The sequence below is a fragment of the Haliaeetus albicilla genome, chromosome 8 (genome assembly GCF_947461875.1).
Source record: "Haliaeetus albicilla chromosome 8, bHalAlb1.1, whole genome shotgun sequence".
NCBI lineage: Eukaryota > Metazoa > Chordata > Aves > Accipitriformes > Accipitridae > Haliaeetus > Haliaeetus albicilla.
This window is the reverse complement of record NC_091490.1, coordinates 18,550,937-18,570,748: the sequence shown is the minus strand read 5'-3', so window position 1 is coordinate 18,570,748 and position 19,812 is coordinate 18,550,937. Positions and strand designations below refer to the sequence as shown.

General features: G+C 42.7%; 1 long non-coding RNA gene across 1 annotated transcript; it reads right to left on the bottom strand.

Annotated features, from left to right (window-relative positions):
- Positions 1–7,062: 7,062 nt before the first annotated feature.
- LOC138686290 (uncharacterized) lies at positions 7,063–15,639 on the bottom strand. The gene is made up of 3 exons (XR_011325626.1): positions 14,371–15,639; positions 13,238–13,484; positions 7,063–7,242 (listed from the first exon to the last, which is right to left on the bottom strand). It is a non-coding gene; the product is annotated as an uncharacterized lncRNA (long non-coding RNA).
- Positions 15,640–19,812: the final 4,173 nt, after the last annotated feature.

The following is a 19,812-nucleotide window of genomic DNA, read 5'->3' as shown; positions in this document are numbered from 1 at the left end:
CCTGAGCCAGGAATCTAATTCAGGTTAGATGGCTCCAAAATTCTCCAAGCCTTTCTAAGGAGATTTTTTTGCTAAAATAACACAAATCTCACAAGAATAGCTGATCTCACTCTTTCACCATTGAAGGTCAAGAGATTTTAGCAAACACAACTCCTATGACTTTTTCCACGTAGTTTAATTAATAGAACCTAAGGGCAGGCAGAACCATTTGACCATCTGAACTGACACGTTCTGCATCACAGACCATTGCATCTTACCCAGCTGCCCTGCACCAAGCCTAATAACTTGTGTTTGGCTAAGCCATAACACTTCTTTTCTTTCCTGTAAGAGACCTTTTCTCTGAACTGCACCTTTCCGTTTCTACGGACTATGCCTGCCTGCGGGGGCAAGAGCCACGTTGCAAGGCAGGGCTCTGAATAGAAACACGCAGGCACATGCACATAGTGCTCAGCTGCACTGATGTGACTTTATCTTGGTTTGCTCTCCCTTTTAATCTGCGCTAAAGAAAAAAAGCCTTTCAGATTTTAAAATATGTAGCGAATTTTTATGCCTGAGGAGACATTACAGCCAGAGTTGAACCATTTTGGTGTTATTTCCCGCAAGGACAGCTCATGGATCCCAGCAGCGCAGCCTTAACCCTGGCCGTGGCAAGACCCCAAGCTGAACACAGCCTCCTTGGCCTTTGCGTGGACCTCTGCCAAGAGGTGACTTCTCCATGGCCTGAGCCTGCTCAGCCCTGTGCCAGAGGGCGAGCAGCCCATCAAGGGCAGGACCTGCCACGGGCCGTGCCCATGGCACAGTGTGCGCCCTGGAGAAGTCGGTGGGACTTCACACCCTTGGGCCCGGCTGAGAGCCCACCTTTGCTTTACACCTCCATTTTAGGGAGCAGATTTAAACCAAGCGCTTAGATGGGAAACTCCTTTGACATCTTTTCATGCATCTCATCCAGAACCGCTCCATCCAGCCTTTCCCATCCCCGGTTTAGCAGACAAAGCGATGGCTGAAATCCTTTTTAATTCAAACGTCGCTGAATGTTCTTCTCAAGACACGACAGAGCGCTCCCAGCCCCCTCCCCCTCCCCATATCTTGGGTGAGCACATACTTAGATCCCCCAAGCACAGTGATAATTTCTCCTTACCAGCAGAGCCAGTCATTATTTATTATATCACTCTCTCACTTCTTCAGTCTCTCCTAGTGGGAACATTGCAGTGGCTGCTGGCTAGAAAATTAGCCAAGGGAACTTCTTCTGTTGGTCTCTTTCCTCATTATACTAGTAAAAAAAATTTAACTGTGACATTCTCGCTCTCTCTGTATATATATATCAACGCAGGTTGGAAGCACACTGTAGGGGCTAATAGTGAGTAATTTAACTGTGTCTCTCTCACACGTTTTACCCTCATTCTTTCTCCAGAGTAGCAGCAGAAGAACAGTATGTTCATGTATTGTTGCTCCACATTATAAGCAGAGCTTGCAAGTTTATGTCTAATCTCACTTTTTCCACTTGGTTGTTTTTTGGGTTTTTTTTACGTGGATGTGATGCAATTTCTTCCAGTGTCAAGGGGCTGCCATAAATTACAGAGAGATTCAGGTAATCCTTAAAGAAAAGTTGGGGTTTTTCTCCCTTAAAAAGTGCTTTTAAAAAAAATCAGGGCAACATCTGACTGGAAGAAAGCTCTGCATATGCACACACTGTGTCAATAATATGCTGCTAAGGGCCACTATATTAATATGTGTCCCGAGAGATAATTCTCTTAAGTTAGGAATAGACTCATCTACAGATGTATCACTGAGGACAGAACTGGTGTTTTTCACTGCTCAGACAGGAGCCATGTGAATCATAAGGTAGAGGAACACTTTTCCTGTCTCCACTCAGGTGTCCCACAGCACGGCTTAGGCCAGCGTGGATTTGGTTTAATTTCAAGAAAATTAGTAGAAAGGGGTTCTGTGCTCAGCTCTTCAAAAGAGCCCTGTGCATGATCAGGTCACTATTTTTACATGTTGGGATATATCTGTGCCACGTGCATGCATTCAGCTCCAAGAGGAGAACATCCACACTTTATCTGGTGGATAAAGAAAAAGGACTGAGTAATTTTCTGTAATAATGATGTATTTGGGAACGGACACAACAAGTCATATGACTCTCCACAGAATCCCTTCCAGAAACAAACACGAAAGGGAGCTGCAAATGACAGCATCACAAATGCTCAAATTTCTTGAAAGTTTTGGATTTTGATATCCCTGATTTTGACCCAGATCCATCATATATCAATACATGTCTTGCTAGGAATATAGGCATAGTACTATTTTGTGATTTATGGTAAGGTTTATAAAAAGATAAATCTGCTTAAATATTTTGCAGATGGTGCAAAACTTGAGGTTAGGGGTGAAAAAATCATGAGAACAAACTGGCTTTTTCTCTTCACCCCAACTAGCTTTTTGGCAGTGAAGCACCGCCGACTACAGCTGTGCAACTCTTCATCTATACCAGGTGCCTTCAAACCTTTTTTATTTCCTAAATCAGTCCGCTGACCTTGATGAGAGCTATCGTTAGCAGGGAGCAGTCCCTGCACCCTGCACTGGCCAGTGACTCTGCGTGTCCCCAGATGGCACCAGGGGCACCTCTTTTTGCCTAGTCCTCTCCTCCCCATTCCCCCCATGCTTGTCCTGTGCGTGCAGCCAGCTTGCATGTTGCAGCGGTGCATAATTGCCTGGGTAACTCCATGCACCTAGCAACACAGATGTCAGATGCTGGCTCTTGCCCAAAGGGAAGGAGGACGAGGACAGTAAACAAAGACCTCGGTGTCCTCCATTTTGGAGCGCCTGCTGTAAGTTTTACTCTCTTCACTTTGAATTATAGTGGCAGTGCTTTGAGCAACTACATCTGAAGTACTCCAGCAACATCACACTCTTGTTCTACCACCACTCTGATGACCACCAGTGTAATTCAAAGAGAAAGAGTAAAAACTCACCTCTAGGTATAAAAAAAAGAGAGAGAGAGAGTTTATTCCCTGCCAGAAGAAACAATACGACCCGAATTATGGCAGTTTCTACCTTGAACTGTAAAACTAATGCTTTCTGTTAGCCAATGAATAAAACTGTCCTTTTTCAGGAAAACCATCTTTCACACTTATAATATTATCTTTCCACTAGATGCTGAATACACTGGTTTATTATGTCTAGCATCTTTTTTTTTTTTAATCATGGAAAAGGTAACGGAGGAAAAAAGTAATGCATTTTTGGCTGCTTATGGAAAAGGAGGGAAGAAGAATCTTTCTATATTTGCATTGCTAATTAGCAGAAAGCACACAGATAATACAGTGATCAGTACTGTACACACGTTTTGAGAGATGAACAAACATTGCACTATATCTGAATATGCAACTGTACCATTTGTGTAGTTCATGTGGCATCCAGGCTTTTCCACAGGGCTCCACAAAGGACACGCTGAAAACCCCCCATGGCAGGCTGAGGGGGATGTTGGGGTATGATTTGTTTACCCTGGAAAGGGCAGTGCAGGGGAACAGCTTGCTTTCAATGTCATTTTGGTGTTTCTTCACCCCCAAACAAATTTGCCAGCTGGGTTGACTGAGGAAAAGGAATTTAAGAGCCTCGTCCAAGGTCACCCTAAGGAGCGAGCAAGTCAAGCCACTTACTCAAGGGCACTGAGTGCTTCAGTGGCCCAGCCTACCTCCCTCTTGCTTCAGGTTGTTTGTGCCAACCTCTGCCCCCCTTGCTGCACAGCCTTCCCCATGCAAGCAGCACAGTGTAAAGTTCACAGCAAAGCCAGTGAAGTGCCCTGCACCATCCATCCATCTACTTCATGAGAGAAGAATATTTCCTTAAACCTTTGTTCATGGCAGATGTTTTCCTAGTTGGATGGTCTTTTTTCTAAATGTCAGTGTCTATCCACAAATTATATCTTGATGTAGATGTACATCCCATGCCTGGATATATGAATAGCTTTACAAGATGAACACAGCTTGGAAAAACTGAGCTCAAACCTGAAGAAGGTTGAAGAAGCTGAGATAGTGCAAGACATTATATGGCTTGAAATAAACACTGCCTCATCTCAAAGAGGTCATTTCATTAGGAAAATGCAATAACTCTTGGAAAACACTAGCCACGTATCAGGCTCAACAAAGCCTTGGCTTCTGCCTATTCACATATGTGGTCTCAACAACAGCAAATAGTTTCATGCTGCCCTCATCCACAGGTATTCTTTCTTTCAGGGTCAGTCCATAAAATCAACTTGACAGCAACCTCTTTTCTGTCTAATTCCCAGAGCTTTTCTTAGTTGAATGTAAAGAGTTTGCATTCAGCAGTATTTTTTTGAGAATTTAAACCAACAAACCCACTGTTTCTGCCCTGAACAGCTCTCCATTTGCCTGCCAAGTAATACGCCAAGTATCTAAACAATAACAGAGTACCTATTTACAGTCCTGCATGGCATCATCTACAGAGGTTTGATCTACAGAGGTTTGATCTCCAGGTTGACAAGTTCAAACTGTCAGGGACTCCCTCTCTACTCCTCCCTTTCCCTGGCTAAGCCGTGGGGCAGGGTGTTATACTGTAGGTCAAACCAACACAAAATCATTTCCATGCAGGCAAAGCTCTTTGACTACATGACACCAGCTCTGGTGCCACTCGAGTTTAGCTTGATCTTCCACTGAGCTGACTCTGTTCTTCTGCTCAGCTGGGTTCACTCGTCAACATGGCAAGAGCTACACACACGCGGAAGGAAGCTCCCCAGCCCTCATCTGGATCCATGTATTTGGAAAGTCATATCCCTGAGCACACCCCCTCAATCCTCACCCACAGATTTCAGCCAGCTTAGCTAACATGATTTACCCATAGGAAGATGAATGTTATCTACTCCTCTTCATGCCTCTGAGTCTGGCTATAGAGCTGTCTCTAAATCTGGACTCCGACACTTCACTGCATAAATGTTACTTACACTGGAGAGAAAATAACTGAGCTCTGCTGTTGGCAGGTCTGCTTGTATATTGTCACCTTGCACTCGCATGTGCAACGAGCACTGTTTGGAGGCAGTTCACTGTACCTCTTAAGATCCCGACAGCTACCTCCATGCACGCAAAGCACACAGTGACAAAACCCCCACAGCTACCTTGGCACCAGTGTGCAGATCTCGCCCGTGTCCCAGGAGTTCAGTTTACAGCCCCAAACCCTCTGCTGAAAGCTGGGGATGCTGCATGTGTCGTCACAGGCCTGGTGGTCAGCTTCAGTCAGCTATCTGATGCTCATCCCGGTTACATTAACGCTAGGTGATGAGAAGGCTATTTATAAGCAGTAGTGTAATTTATACATCTAATTAACGTATTTTTAAAAAAGCAAAGGTACTGTTAAATGCTGTCAGGTCCCAGTATGAAAAGACAGTTTCAATATTTTCTTTTGTAAACTTATTCTCTAATTCTAATCAGATTCTTCTCACCAAGGCTGCCTATCAGCTGAGGACAACAGAGGACAACCTGCCACTGAAGCCATTTCAAATATAGTCACAAACAAATACTTGTATTAATATTAAACACATAGCAGTTTCAAAAGTATCTATTTTTTGTATAGAGATCACACTATTCTTTTGAAGAGCCAATAGAGCTTTTGTTCCCAGCTCCTTTTAAACAATCTGGATATTAACTTTTCTACTACCACGAGCCTCTGAGCAACTTCCAGCAATATTCTCCAGACAGGTGTTCACATAAAACACGTCTTACAAAGACCTTGGGCAGACAGCTAAGGAGCTTTACCTCGTACATATTAGCAGCCCAAGTGCTCAAATGCCACGAAGGGCCCTACAGATCCTACAGCTGGCTCCCTTGTGCTAAAGGGCCCTGCTACTTTATTGGTAGCATGATCCAGAGAAATGTTCTATGTTGTTCAGAGAAAGAGTTATGTGCTTTGTGTGAGTGAACGTGAGAGGAATGGAGAGCAGCAAACCAGCCCGTCCCAGGTCCCCACTTCCCCCTCCGTGTCTCTGTGCTTGCAGCCCTCCCCCTTGTGCAAGTTTCTTCTGGTCCCCATGAGGATGGTGAGACAGTCATTAGCAATTAGCCCAGAGAGGGAGAGGCTAATTGTACCAATTAGCACTGGAGCACCAGGTGCGGAGACTTAGAGACCAGTCAAGAGGGGACCAATAAAATGACTGCCAGGGTCAGCAAGACAGCACCATTTGGGTGCAGGAGGGAGAGATGGTCTTGCTGATTATATCTATTTGTGCCTTTTGTTTTCACTTTGAAACAGTCTTTTCAAAGCACTTAAAGAGAAAGGAAGGACCAGTCAACTCTCTGGCTTGAGGTGTCCCTACAGGGGCAGCAGGGGAAGGGAGAGCCCAGAATCAGTCACCAGCACCAGCCTTGCCATCTTCCCTCATAGCTCGTGTGTTCAGAGCAGCCTTATTCTCCCCCGATCCCCAACGAAGCCTCTGTAGATAGGCCCAGAATTGCTGCTTAGCCACGCTTTGCAATGTTCACCCACATTTTAAGCACTATAAGGTCCTCACGGAGTCTCACTCAGAGTATACTACCTTGCCTAGCTCTGGTTTTCCTCCCTGTAGCTCGAGCTTCCTACATGGAAACAACTGTAAATGCAGGGCACCTCTATCCCCTTGTGCCCTGGATTCAAACTGTATTACACTGACACGTGCTCAAATGACAGAATAACACACCTGATCACAGTAGATCACGTTATAACAAGGCTGTCGCAAAACACTCATCAACCTCATTTTTGCAACCATCATTGGTCTCTCTGGGTTTCAGTGCAGTACTTAAATCAGACTACAGGACATTTTGAAGTGAGGCACACAGCTCCGTGCTTTGGGACGACAAAGCCTGGCAGAGGTCCTCTCTATGAGCTACTCCTTCACTACTCTGCATCCATGATCTGAATTTTTACTCCAAAAGCACACCGTAACAGTACGTGCCAGTACTCCAACAACAGCCCAAAGCAACCATATAGAAATTAAACAATTAAAGCAAGAAAAGTGTTGAGTCATCCAAACTAAAAATACCCATAATGTCACAGCTTAACTACACAGCTACTTACTAAGATTTATTGGGTGGTGCTTTATACCAGGCTTTCTTGCTGAAAGGCAGGACTTGTGAGTCTGTCCCCTCTTCTGCCTGTGGGAACTCGAAGGCAGACCTCTGCCCTTCTGCAGACCATGGGCTGTCTGGAGCAGGACTGTGCAGAAAACGTGTCTGATCCTTTCCACCAAAGCCACTCCACTTTCTAGAAAGGAAGACAAAATTTGATTCACCAGATGCTGGGACTATGTACACTGCAGCCTAAAGGCAGGACATGTCCTACAGTCCCGGCTCCACGGCTATCACCGAGCTAGTGCTTCATGCGAACTGCACAGACAGCCCCTGCGGCAGGAGGCAGAACTGAGGGGTGACACTGTCGGGCATCCCCCAAGTGGGAGGAGTTAAGACTACCCCTTATTTTCCAGCATTTTACTCTGTTGTGACTGTTAGCGCTGTTCAAAGGTACCGCTCGTTGCATGGGGAGCGCCAGTAGGAACCTCAGGGCTTTGGGCTGGCAAGGTGATGAAGGCATTACAATGGCAAGACACTTGTACCTAAGTGGTTGTGCCTAGTTTTTGCATGAGCCTGAGCCTAGTCCTCACTCACCCAGGCTATCGGTGGACTCAGGCGGTATGGGCCACCCTTTCTCACAGAAACTGAAACTGGTCACTCAGCCAAAACCTCACTTTCTGGGGTGGTATAAACCTTTTGAAAACAAACAAACAAACCCCTTGAGGCTCAGAAAAGACCAGTGAACCATAAAGACCTAGTGAGATAGTCCAGGTCCAAATTAGTGGCACTGAACAGTAGGTCAACAGTGCAAAACCTTTCAGCTTTTTGCTACCAGTAACAGAAGAAAACCAGGGTGCATTTAAACTCCAGCACCTTTCCACAGTTTAATAGTAAATGGCCTATATTGAATAGCTGGCAACACATGCACTCTCCTTGTTTTCCTTCCTTGTTAAATGTTTCCTGGCATGGTGACAGGTAAAGCATAATACAGCTTGGCAATATGGCTTTTACATGGTGAAACAGCTCCTCCGTGCTACGCTAGAATACATATTACTGTGACAAGGGCCTTTATTCTGAATTATCTGCACATACGAAAAGCCAGTGGGAAATTGGAGGAGAGTTTAGTGAAAACTACATAAGATTTTGTCACCACTGAGCAGAAAATTTTGGATGGAAATCACGGAGTGTGGGGCTTAATCACAGCTCCTTCTGGTTGACGCACTATGGAAGGCAGCCTCAGCCATTAAAAATTCACTTGGGAAAGGTGGATGGTTATCCAGCATTAAACATGTTTCTGTGGCACTGCATTCTTCAGATCGCTTGGGGAAGTAAGTCATCCACTTTCTAACCTGACAGTGCTTGTTGATAAAAACAGTACAGAGAGCTGGATGGAGCACTTACACAAAGCTGATAGATGAGATAGACAGCGAGGATTTATCCTGTGGCAGGGGAGCTGGGTAGGACTAAAGCTGTGCTGAGTTCTAGGCATGGAGATGATCAAGTTATGCAATTATTTCTTAACATATATGTAAGTGATGGAGAGCAGAAACCCACGCAAGCCTGGCTCTGTGCTGCTCTTCCTTGGAGACAGTCTTCCCCAGAGCCACTGTTGCGCCTCACAGAGGCATTTTCACTTGGCAGCTCTCTGAAATTTAGGAGCTGTTTTGCATTTCAAATTTATGAGTTGTTTTGTACCTGGAAGCTGCTGTTAAACAAAGGTCTTACTTGCTCTGTGGGCTGGAGATAAAATCCTAAGGACATTCTGACTGCTACAAGTTGTTGAGAGATAGAGCTGAAGAAAATGACCAAGAGGAGAACAGAGAAATTCCTGAGACAGAGGGTTGTTCTGTTTCTCTCTCATATACTTATTTTTGTATTCAAAATTTTGATGTTGCTTCTTTGCCCAGTCTGTGAGGGGTTTTATGCAATGATCACCACTGGAGTGTTGGATGCTTTTTTATTTTCTTTGAAGATCGTGTTTATTTAATATCAAAATGATGAGCTCACCTCACATTTTCAGATTTTTTTTAAACTGATTTGAAAAAATTCAGGCTCAGGTCATTTTTACCATCCCACACCCACCAGAGGCCTCAGAGAGTGATCTGGTAGGGAGCTTGAAGACCAGGAGAATGGAAGTATCAGACTGAGCAGGGCCTAAGGTGAAAAAGAGTCTGTGCTAGTATATATAATTTTATTAAATGAGAAGACTGGTATCTTTGCTGTATTGGTTATATCTCAGCCATCGAAAATTCTCACAGCAAGACAGAAACCATCTCTCTGGTATCCCTAATCTCAGCATAACCTATAACCTCTGTAGAGCAGAGGTGTGGGAAACACTATCAGAAGTAACATTGAGGAAACAAGTGACCACAGTCTTCAGATGTTGCCTACCACTGGCCACGCAGGACATTCACCACACAGGGCAGCCAGGTAAGCTGGATAACCAGAAGTAAATATTGGTGAGCAAGGATGAATAAAGGGAAGAAATGTTCTTTGCCATTATTGTTACATGAACTCCTGGAGACTCATATTAAATGAGGACCTTCAAGAATAAATATAATCGTGCCAAAGCCAAGGGGCAACGAGGGACCAGCAGTTACCTTGGCCATTTCTATCAGATGCTTCTTATGACCTCCAAGTGACTAGAACAGTCCTCACCAGTGGAATCTCAGCCCAGCAGCCTTCACCCATGCTCCATGCTATGTGACTGGACACTGACCATACTTTGAAGACAGGAGATATATTTTATAAATAGTCTGTCAGCAGAAGAATTATTTCTGAGGCCCTTGATTAATAATGTAGGACATCAGTGATCCTGGAAAACTTTAACATCAGTGCTGTACTTGGGCTGAACAGAACAGATGTTGACATCTTTGTTGCTGTTTCTTGGCTGAAGACAGATGTTTGTGAGGTTAGATGGAAAAGGCAAGAGTGTATGGACATACCGGAGTCAGTGGAAAACACTCACCGCTTCCTTGTACTTATGTGGGGACTCAATCTGTATTCTGGGAAGTCTTTTAGATTATAATTGCTCCATGATTAAGTATGTGCCAGTGTCATCTCTTAGGAGTTGAGACAAGGAACACACTCCTGATACTTGTATGATGATGTCTGAATAGTCCTCGCATGGCAGAGAAAATACAAGTGCATTAGGGAAGAGCAATAAATACCATCAACTGCTCTACTGGATTGGATTTTTGAAGGGTGCTCCTGTCTCAGATGTTAATGGAGTGGCTTAATTTTCCTTGAAATGGTCATAATAAACTCAGGAAAATGTAATTCACGGATGAGGCATGATATCTAGTGTTGAAAAAAGCCTGGGTGTTCTTAATGCCTAAAAAAAGATTGTTCAGCAGCAGATCAGCTGTGTAAAAATGTGACCTCTCTAATGCTTCCAAGTTCAAAATGATTTGTTGGGTAAGTGTCATTTGAACAAGTTAAAGCTTCACAGTTTACTAAAGGATGTGTTTTGTATTCTGGTCCAAGTACGACTACACCAGAAAATGCTTTCCCTGCATCATCTGAAATACCAAATGTAAGGCAAAATTTTGCTTCAAACTTCCATGAAGAGCCAAATTCTCTCCACCCACAGTAATATACAAACGACATAGTAAATCACCCTTCTGAAAACATTTCATCCGCTTTGTACTTTCAGTCCAATGTTTAAAGGCTTCTGTAAGTAAATCTCTCATTTCTTTCTGGGAGTAAAACTGCTCTGAGCTCACAGACACTTTCACCTTGAGGATCCCATAGAGAAAACTGTTTTGGGGATGGCGAGGTAAGACCATGTCCACGTGGTCCTGGGGCCCTGCTGCTGTCCCATCAGCCAGTCCCCCCGAGAGAAACATCAAAGAAAGCTTCTTCCTGCAGAGGGAAGACCTGTGCCTGGGGCATGCTGAGGCATGATCAGACTTTTTCCAGGTAAAGGAAATTTGCTGGGGTCAGTCCTCATCCACCTTTCTTCTTTCCGACTTTGCTTCTCAGACTGGGAACTTTTCTGTCTCTTCTCTGCCTGCACAGGGACTGCTTCTACAGCCTCTAGTGAAGTCACTAGGAGCTTTCTCTGTTCGTGCTGTGGGAACAGAGGCTTTAACCACACTGCCCTGGTTACATGGACAGGTGAGCTCGGGTTTTTAACCATTAACGTGATAAAGTTGAGAAGAAGTGGGGCTAGCAAGAAGGTTGGTAAGGGGAATGGTTGTGATTTGCTCAAGATCTTGAGGTGAAGAACGGCATGAACTTGGCAGGAAGCCAGAACAAGTAACTTCATCCATGGCTCTTGTGTTGAGAAATAATCCTAAGCAGAAAACGGAGCAGTGTCCCCAGGCTCCTGTGGCTCCTACACTGAAACCAGTAGGACCATTACAGCAAGGAAGGAGGTTAACAAACAACTCACTTCCCTGGGCCAGCAGATATGAGGCAGAAAACAGCTGGAGGGAGCCCAGAGCTGCTCCTAGGCTATTGCCACAAAAAAATCCCCTTGTCCTGCCACTGCAGATGCGTGAGAGGTTTGAAGAGGTTCACTGCTATAGGATTAACACTCTTTAAGCACTGATTAGCTGATATCGAAGTTGTTCCAGGATTAAGCATGTATTATCCAGCCCATGAGCCATCTGATGCACTTTCAGGAAAAAAGCACCCCACCAGAGATGCTGTCTAAATGCCAGGTGTAGGTGATGTTTGTTATTATGTAGGTGTTACTAAATGATTTGGGAAGGAAAGCATCTGTAAAATTTAAATCTTATAAATTATTAGGGAGAATCAATAGACAGGGTTTTTTTCAAAGTTAAGTAATTTCTATTATTAAATCTGCTTTTGTGTTTTGCAACTCTGAACCAATAATTATCTTCCAGATAGACAATCTAACACAACTAACAAAATACAGTCCATCAGACTGTATCATCTACCATTATTTATCTATGTTTGTGTAACAATTTCATCCTTTGATCAAATAATAGCAGATTCCACAATATGTCATTCAAGTATCCCCAGTTTATCTATAATGATTTTCCTCTTGTCAGCTCATTTCTTGAACCTTTGCTGGATCTGGTTTCAATGGTACTATAAACAATCATCATTGCATTGTAAAACTGGAAACTCTCCACTAAAATAGTGTTTTGATCTGGGTTGCCATAGTAATAAGTCTGTGCTCCCCTCTTTGGAGGCCTTGTTATATGAAGTATCTGTGATTTGCTCAGAATGGCCCCAGTTCATCTGTCAAAGTGGGTTTTTCCTTTTTTAAAATAATGATCTAGAAAATCCCATAGTGGCAACAAATATTTTACAACCATAACGAGAAACATTGTATCACTCAAGCTTTGTAAATCTATGCCATTATTGCATTAGAATAAATCACTTTCCTTAGGTATATTACTTAGAAATATGCAATTCTAATTTTAGAGTGTGTATTCAATAGGGGGTATTTATTTTTTATGTAAAGAGAATTATTAACTTTGACTTCAAAAATACATCACATGTCAGATTGTGTTTAGAGGCCCTGCAGCAAAAAGAAAAAAACTGAAATTCTTTCTTATTTCTATCAAAATACCAAAAATATCCAGTCAGTTTCAGATTTAGTTACTCTATTCCATTCGTAAGTGCTGATTTTTATAATGAGATCAGATATTACCATAGATTTTACAACTGCACACTCAGATAAATGATATTCAGATTATATACTTGTAAAAATTAGAAGCCCTGAAAATACATCAACGACACTATGAAAATATATCACTGCACATTATTTTAAATAAAAATGCTCCAGTCAGTTACAGTAATTTGATACATGAACTATGATATTTCCTCCTGCAGGAATGAGAGTAAACAAACACTACATCAACACGCCGGTGACAGACTCCATGGAAAGAAGTGAGGATGGAGATCATATTTTATCTAAGACAAATGGTTAAGTTGGTTACTTTATGTAAGTCGCTACCAGCTACAGGATTACTTCATGTAACTCACTGTCAGCTACTGCCTCATAATACCTGACAGGGGAATATTAAAATCATCAGTGGGAGAAAGTACGGAAGGTATCCATCTGTATTCAATGAATTCTAATTAAAAAGTAATTACTGTATGGTGAGGAATCTGCCAGCCCCAGCCCTCTCCCCACACATGTAACGTTAGTTAACTCTTTGGCAAACAAGGGGGAAGGTGAGCGGTGGTGCATATGCATATTTTCTTACATTTTGCCAGTGACTTAGTTCTAAGTAGCACCAGATCATGGGAAGTCTTCAGAAATAGTTTTATATCATTTTGCCAAGTGGATCCCCAGAAGACACTGTGGGGGCAGAGGTGCTACACATCTTCTGTTATAATTGACCTGGGCTTTGAGATTTCTCTGTCATGATGTATCCCAGAATGGTGCATGACGGGAAGAAACTTGTTATTCCTCCAGCAGTGCCAAATGGACAAGATCAAGTAGGCCTGGGACTTGAAAAAAAGGAAGAAATATTGACAGATAAGTAACCACTCCAGTAAATGACAGGCAGGCACAGGAAGCTTGATTTCCTTGGGGTTCAGAGGTAATCTATTAACCTTAAAACATTTCAGTGCAAATTTAATGGGTTTTTAAAAAAATGCAAAAATATAAGATGCTTAATTGAAATCATTAGGTCTGTCTTGATTTCTTTTTCTCCTTGCAAGTTAGCAGTGTGGGAACAAAAACCCACCCGTGACCAAAAGAGCTAGAAATAGACTAAATTCAACGCAAAATATTTATTCATCAGATTATCAAAATCGTATCTGTAATGCAGTTCAAGAACATTAAAGGTGTCCTCTGAGAAGCTGTCATTTTTTATGGCATTGTGACTGGCATTGAAACACTTGTTTTGCAGTTCTTTGGATGGCGGCTCATCAACAGCCAGGGAAATGCTAGAACAAATTGACATCAATAAGGTGGGCCAGACTAATTAAAGCAGAATTTGCCCCTTGAGACTATTCTCTCATTTAGTGAACTCAGTGCCAGTCCAGCCTGTACCAATGTAGTGCCCCAGGGCCCAGGAGGGGCGGGGTTCTCCTGGGTGCTGTGTACACACACACCTGCTCACACATTCTACACCCAGGATGAAGTGCTACCTCTCTATGCCAGCACGGTCCAGAACAGGAGGAATACAAGTACTCTGGATTTAGGCTCCATTAAGGAAGATTTCTGCAATTTCTACTTTGATATGTTCTCATCTTTCCGCTGTTTGCAGCTGGGAGTTTTCTTGCACTGAGACGTATCCTTTTGGCCAGAAGCAGCTTCGCTGCCTTACCTAAAATTGTCGACATTTGGCTGAGACTCCAAATGGTTAAAAAAAATCATTCCTGCTCTCACCTGCATGTCCCGCTGCTGAATTCCTGTATCCTGCAAGGGTCTCTGGGTCAGCCACATCCAGACTCGTGGCACGGCAGCAGCAATATTGTACATCGCCTCAGGCCCCACTAAAGAGGTTGCTGGAACAGAGAAGGAAGTGGGACGAAGAGGCCAAATTCCCTCCACCTTGCGACTCTCTATACAGACTATATTCGTCCTACAACCCATTCACATCCTCCGTTGCAGGACCAGCACGAGGAAAAAGCTTCAAAACAATGGAACATGAAAGGAAAAGGGGATGAATCCCCTTGACCTCGCCACTCAGTCCACCTCCAATTATTCTTAATTGACATCTTCTGTGCTACAATTTAAATCGATTACCCTTTGGTCTATCTACCCTTGAGAACAGATTATTTGTATGATTGAACACAAAGCACAGATTATTCCCTCCTTCCTTGATGTAATTTTTTCATATTTGTTGAAGTCTGTCACACCCCCTCAGTCTTTCTTTTTCCAGGTGAAATTATGCCACTCACTCAATCTTCCCTAGTAGATTATGTCTTCCAGACCACTGGCTGTTTCTGTTGTTACCCTCTGGATGGTTTCTAATCGATCAGCCTCTTCTGGAGATTTGTTTCTTATTCTGCCGTCACAACAAGCCAAATAAGGTAACAGTTGATCCTGGAAATGAGTTATGGTGATGAAAGGGAGAGGTTTACTGTTCATTGAGCTTGACAGAGGCTCGCAAGAAAGATGACACAGGTTTGGTCCCACAGATCCATATTACCAAGCATAGGGTTTAATTCTGGAAGGATCAATACTCTCTGGCAAGACCCCAAAACATATGCTTCCCATGAAGTATGGGAGTAATTAATTAAAGTTAAGGAGATAGATACAATGTGTAGTTTCAAGCTTACATCTGAATCTCTACAGCAACAGGCACTACCGATGATATATTCAAAATAAACAAACAAACAAATCCTCCAAATACTGCTTAATATTTCCAATAATATAAAGTTCTAACTTTTTTCCTAGTTCTGCTTATACTTTAATATAATTAAATTATATTCCCTTTTGATATTTTCTCCTGTTAAGTTACACTACACCTGATTCTCATTTATACCAGGACTGCTTTTGGTTTGCTCTTGGTAAGTAATAGTATGTAAATTAGATGCAATAAAATATACTCCCACTTAAACGTCCCTCTACTTTGTCAGAGTGATGTAAGATAGCATTAGTGCAAATGTATGCTGGACCTCAGCTTTATAGATCCACGCTGATTTTCTAAGTTTCAGGTCTTAGCATGATCTAAAAGCAGGCGTAATTGTATTTCCAGTAAAATGTTATTATATTCATAATGCCATAACATACATTTTCATAAAATAGTAATGTAGGTTTTTCAGTGCATCTTTTGGTGGCTTTGGGAATATAGAAAAGGTAATGTGTTGGACTTGGATTCTGAAATATGCCGTAATACCTACTCACTAATTATTATCAGGCCATCTGCAATGCTAGGCAGTCAGTTTATGAGAGCGCTCTCTTGACCCATCCCGCATTTGTCTGCTACACCCACACTTCCCATCAGCTCAGCATGGACACGGCGTTATTCTCAGTTTTCTCATGCTGTGAGAGGTTAGGTGAGGCAAAGGCTTACGCACCAGAGTCTTACCCTATCTCCTAACTCTTTTTCTGCCCACCTAAAGTCTCCTAATTGTAACAGTGCAGAACATAATGGGAAAAGTGTATCGACTCGTTTAATTTAAAACGGGCTATGTGAACTATCTTTACAATAACTACTTGTTTCAATAATTTATAACTATGATGCTATACCTGACAAAATCATTCAGATAACTAGAGCAATGTGCACTTTAAGTTTAAAGTCAAGGTCTTCCTTGCTCATTTTAATGACTTCTCATGTGCACAAGATATTAATATTCCTGTGAGCAAACATAGCACTGACTCATTAATCAATAAGAGCTGGCTCCTCTACATAATAACAATAGCTGTACTAGATAATTAACTTTTGTTCCATTGACTTTAGTTTGTACATAATTTCCAGTGGCTGGCACTGGATAATAAAAAGGTTTGCAGCTGACAGGCACCTTTTAAAATCCTTTTTACTAGTTTAGGAAAATGATCCACACCTACTGTTATAAACAGCGTACGTGTCAGTGTGTGTCCGTGCCATATTTAAAAGGAGGCAACTGACAATAACTAAAAGACCTAATAAATATTGTAAGGCTTCGGTGAGTCCTGCTGCTAAATTGTAGCATAGTGAAGGATTTGCATTTTCCTGTCATGTAAGTATAGGCAGACTAGAGATAAAGGTGTGTCTACAATTAAATGAGTATTCTAGATTTCCTCAGTCCAGACTGGGATAAGAAACACAGATGGGTCTGCACCAGCTTTTTTCCTCAAAAATGTTCTTAATATTAGGGCAAGTCCAACAAAGGTGGCAAGACCAGAAACTCTACTGTAGCCCCAAGGGACTTACTGTAGAGTGAGGTACAACATTGTCTGTGATAGGACACAAAAGAAAAGGTGACTTTAAGTCCAATCATTTCAGTTACTCAGTTTACAAGATGGCTCCACAGACAGCTGCAGTGGCACCTTCCAGGGACCCACGGCCTACGGCACAGGGGCAGGAACACGCGACAATGGCAGGAGGAAACTCCTACTGCCCCGGTCCTCACAGGGAGCCACCGTGAGACACCAGGGATGGATGGCTCTTTGTACAGACCATCACTTCCATTGCTTCTATTATTAGGGATTTTTATTCAACGGAGATCTGTTACTTATGCCTTCTTCCTTAAAATACCCCACAAAACACACAGGGAGCCAACTTGGTGTCATTAGCAGAGCAGACTGGAGAGGGAAACATCTGCTGCAGAGAGGACTTGGAGGCTTCAAAATCTACTTTTCTTCCAAAATGAAAGTAAATTTTGGGGTCAAAAAAAGAAGTCTCAAATCACTTCAAATGCTTTCTTTCAACATTTTATATTTTTAAATTGTCATCTAGAATACAATATAGTATTAAGTAAACCACACACGAGTATTTTCAAAAGCAAAAATTCAAATACTCTATTTCATAAATATCAATCTGCCTGGCAAATCATGAGTTTCTGCCACCCCCATATTTCTTTCTGACTGACATGGGATGTTGGGAAAGTCAGTCTGGCATTCTGCAGAGTTTCAGACGTGATGGAAGAGCATCTTCAGATGGAAAAAATTGTTCCACTGACTTTTCTGCAGTAGATATTTAGCTGTAGATAGTAGTTCTAGAATAAACCATGCTTATAATCAGTATAACATATATACCACAGTTTTTATCTAAGGCTTACTCGATTTTTATGATAGTTTCCTTTGTGATATTGAGTGTCACTGGGGCCAGACATTTGACTATGTAAATCATTGCAGTCCATTGACATTAACTGAGCTACCATGAGTTGCCCAGATGAAGATCATCCCTTAGATCTGATGTTGATAAAGCATCCCCACAAATGGGAGCACGAACCATTTGTGAAATATTTTTGCTTTCAATTTCAAAGACCAAGATTCATACAATTCTACATTCATACAAAACACCCCAGTCGGAAAGTGCCTTGATTAAGCCTTAATTCAAAAGCTAAAGCATGTGAAACAAAGGAGCCTCATACAACCTGCTAAGGGAAAAATGCTAGCTACTAAGCGAGTACTTATTTGCATTACACAGTATGTTCTCCAGCAGGAATAAAATGTACTGCAAGACAATGGCCCGTCAGCTTCTATATAGAAGAGAAAACATTCTTGTGTTCAAAATTGTGGAAATGTCAATATTTCAAAAGGTAGTTTTACGGTTCATTCAAGCACTGATAAGAAATCATTACACTTTTTAAGAATATTGATGATTACAGAGAGGCATTTAATGGAGGGAAAGCCTTTTTTTGCAGTTCGTTAGTTTGTGCATGTCTAACTGACTCTTCAAGACTCTTTTGCATGAGTCACTAAACACAGTTTTAACCAGACTATTTTTATACCAGTTATAAGCAAACTTCTCCAGCTTAGAGAAATTTCCCTTCCATGTCTCCCCAATGAGTACTGTCAAGTTCTAGACAGAGTTCAATTCAGGAAATACATGAAAAAATCAGCAATTAAATCACCTTTTTTTTCCTACAGCAATAGGCTACCCAAGGAGCTGATTTAGTAGATTAGACATCAGGTTTGGAATAAGCAGGCCTCTGGACAAAGCGGGTTCACCTCTTTGCCTGTCTAGATAGGTCATGAGGATTGCTTCTGTGGCAGCTGTTAGATCCTGCTTCCTTTATTTGGGCATTAGGAGCAAGGAAAAAGGTGAAATACAATATGTGACAACTCTACCAACTCCAGTGGCACAAAGCGATGCAAAGGTACCCACTGTCCTGCCTGAAAGATCCTGCCTTCAGTGGGGTTGTGTGGGCACTCCCTCATGACGCTTCTCCCGCTTAGCAGGCTATGGGGCTTTCTAGGGCACAAAGAGGATCGTGGTACAGCTGAAAGCGCATGGACAGCTGCGGATGTTGAAGGCACTGGCTGGGCTCTGCAAAACAGCATTATTAAAAATTACCTCCGAGGCTATTGCAAACTTCTGTGGTGTACAATCAGCTATTAAGTCAATGAAATCACTTGTATCAAAGACATCGTGACACTGTCTGAACATGGAAATGGAAAATAAAAAGACAGCCCTGCATGTACATATGGTCATGGTCCAGTGCAGTGAGTGTTACTGCTTGGTTTGCTCAAGCATACCGGACAAGCTTTAGAGCTTGTTAGTTTTGCAAGAACTACAGTGGGAAAAAGAGCTGATGCATGTCTCTGTCCAAAATACAAACCAGAACCAAGGCAAATGTAAGGCAAATGTTTTGCAGGTTCAAAGTCAAGAATGACAAGAATGACTCTATGCAAAGCCTCTGTGATTACAGAAAGAAATTTCTCCCTCTGTGAGTACTACTTCCCATTTTTATTCACCTCGGTTCTTGCTGCTGCCCCAAGGGACTGGAAGCAGAATTACGGGGCTCTGTGGAGAGATCCTATTCTCATGACATTTCTAGCCTCCATTTTGCTGAATCAACAGATGTGGATCATTGGGATAATACGACTCTGACAAGCACTAGAACTTTTAGTCGCTTATTGGCATCCGCAGCCTTTGGGGATTTACTCAACGCTAGAAAGAAAAGCCGTGCCAGCCTTATCAGCTGGTATGCACTAGCCCTCTTTGCTCCCAGTTGGATCTGGAAGGCAACATTCACTCCCTGCTCCCGCTGGGCCCGACGGGGCTAACCACACAGCCAGGCAGGCAGCAGGGCAGCTACCCGCAGAGCAGCCATCTCTGCCTCCTCACCAGCTTCCAGGTGGACTCGAACGCATGCAGATCCCCCGCTGATGGGGACCTGGCTGCAGAGTCCAGGGGGTTTGGTGCCACCTGGGGTAAAGCACGTGGGGCCTGAC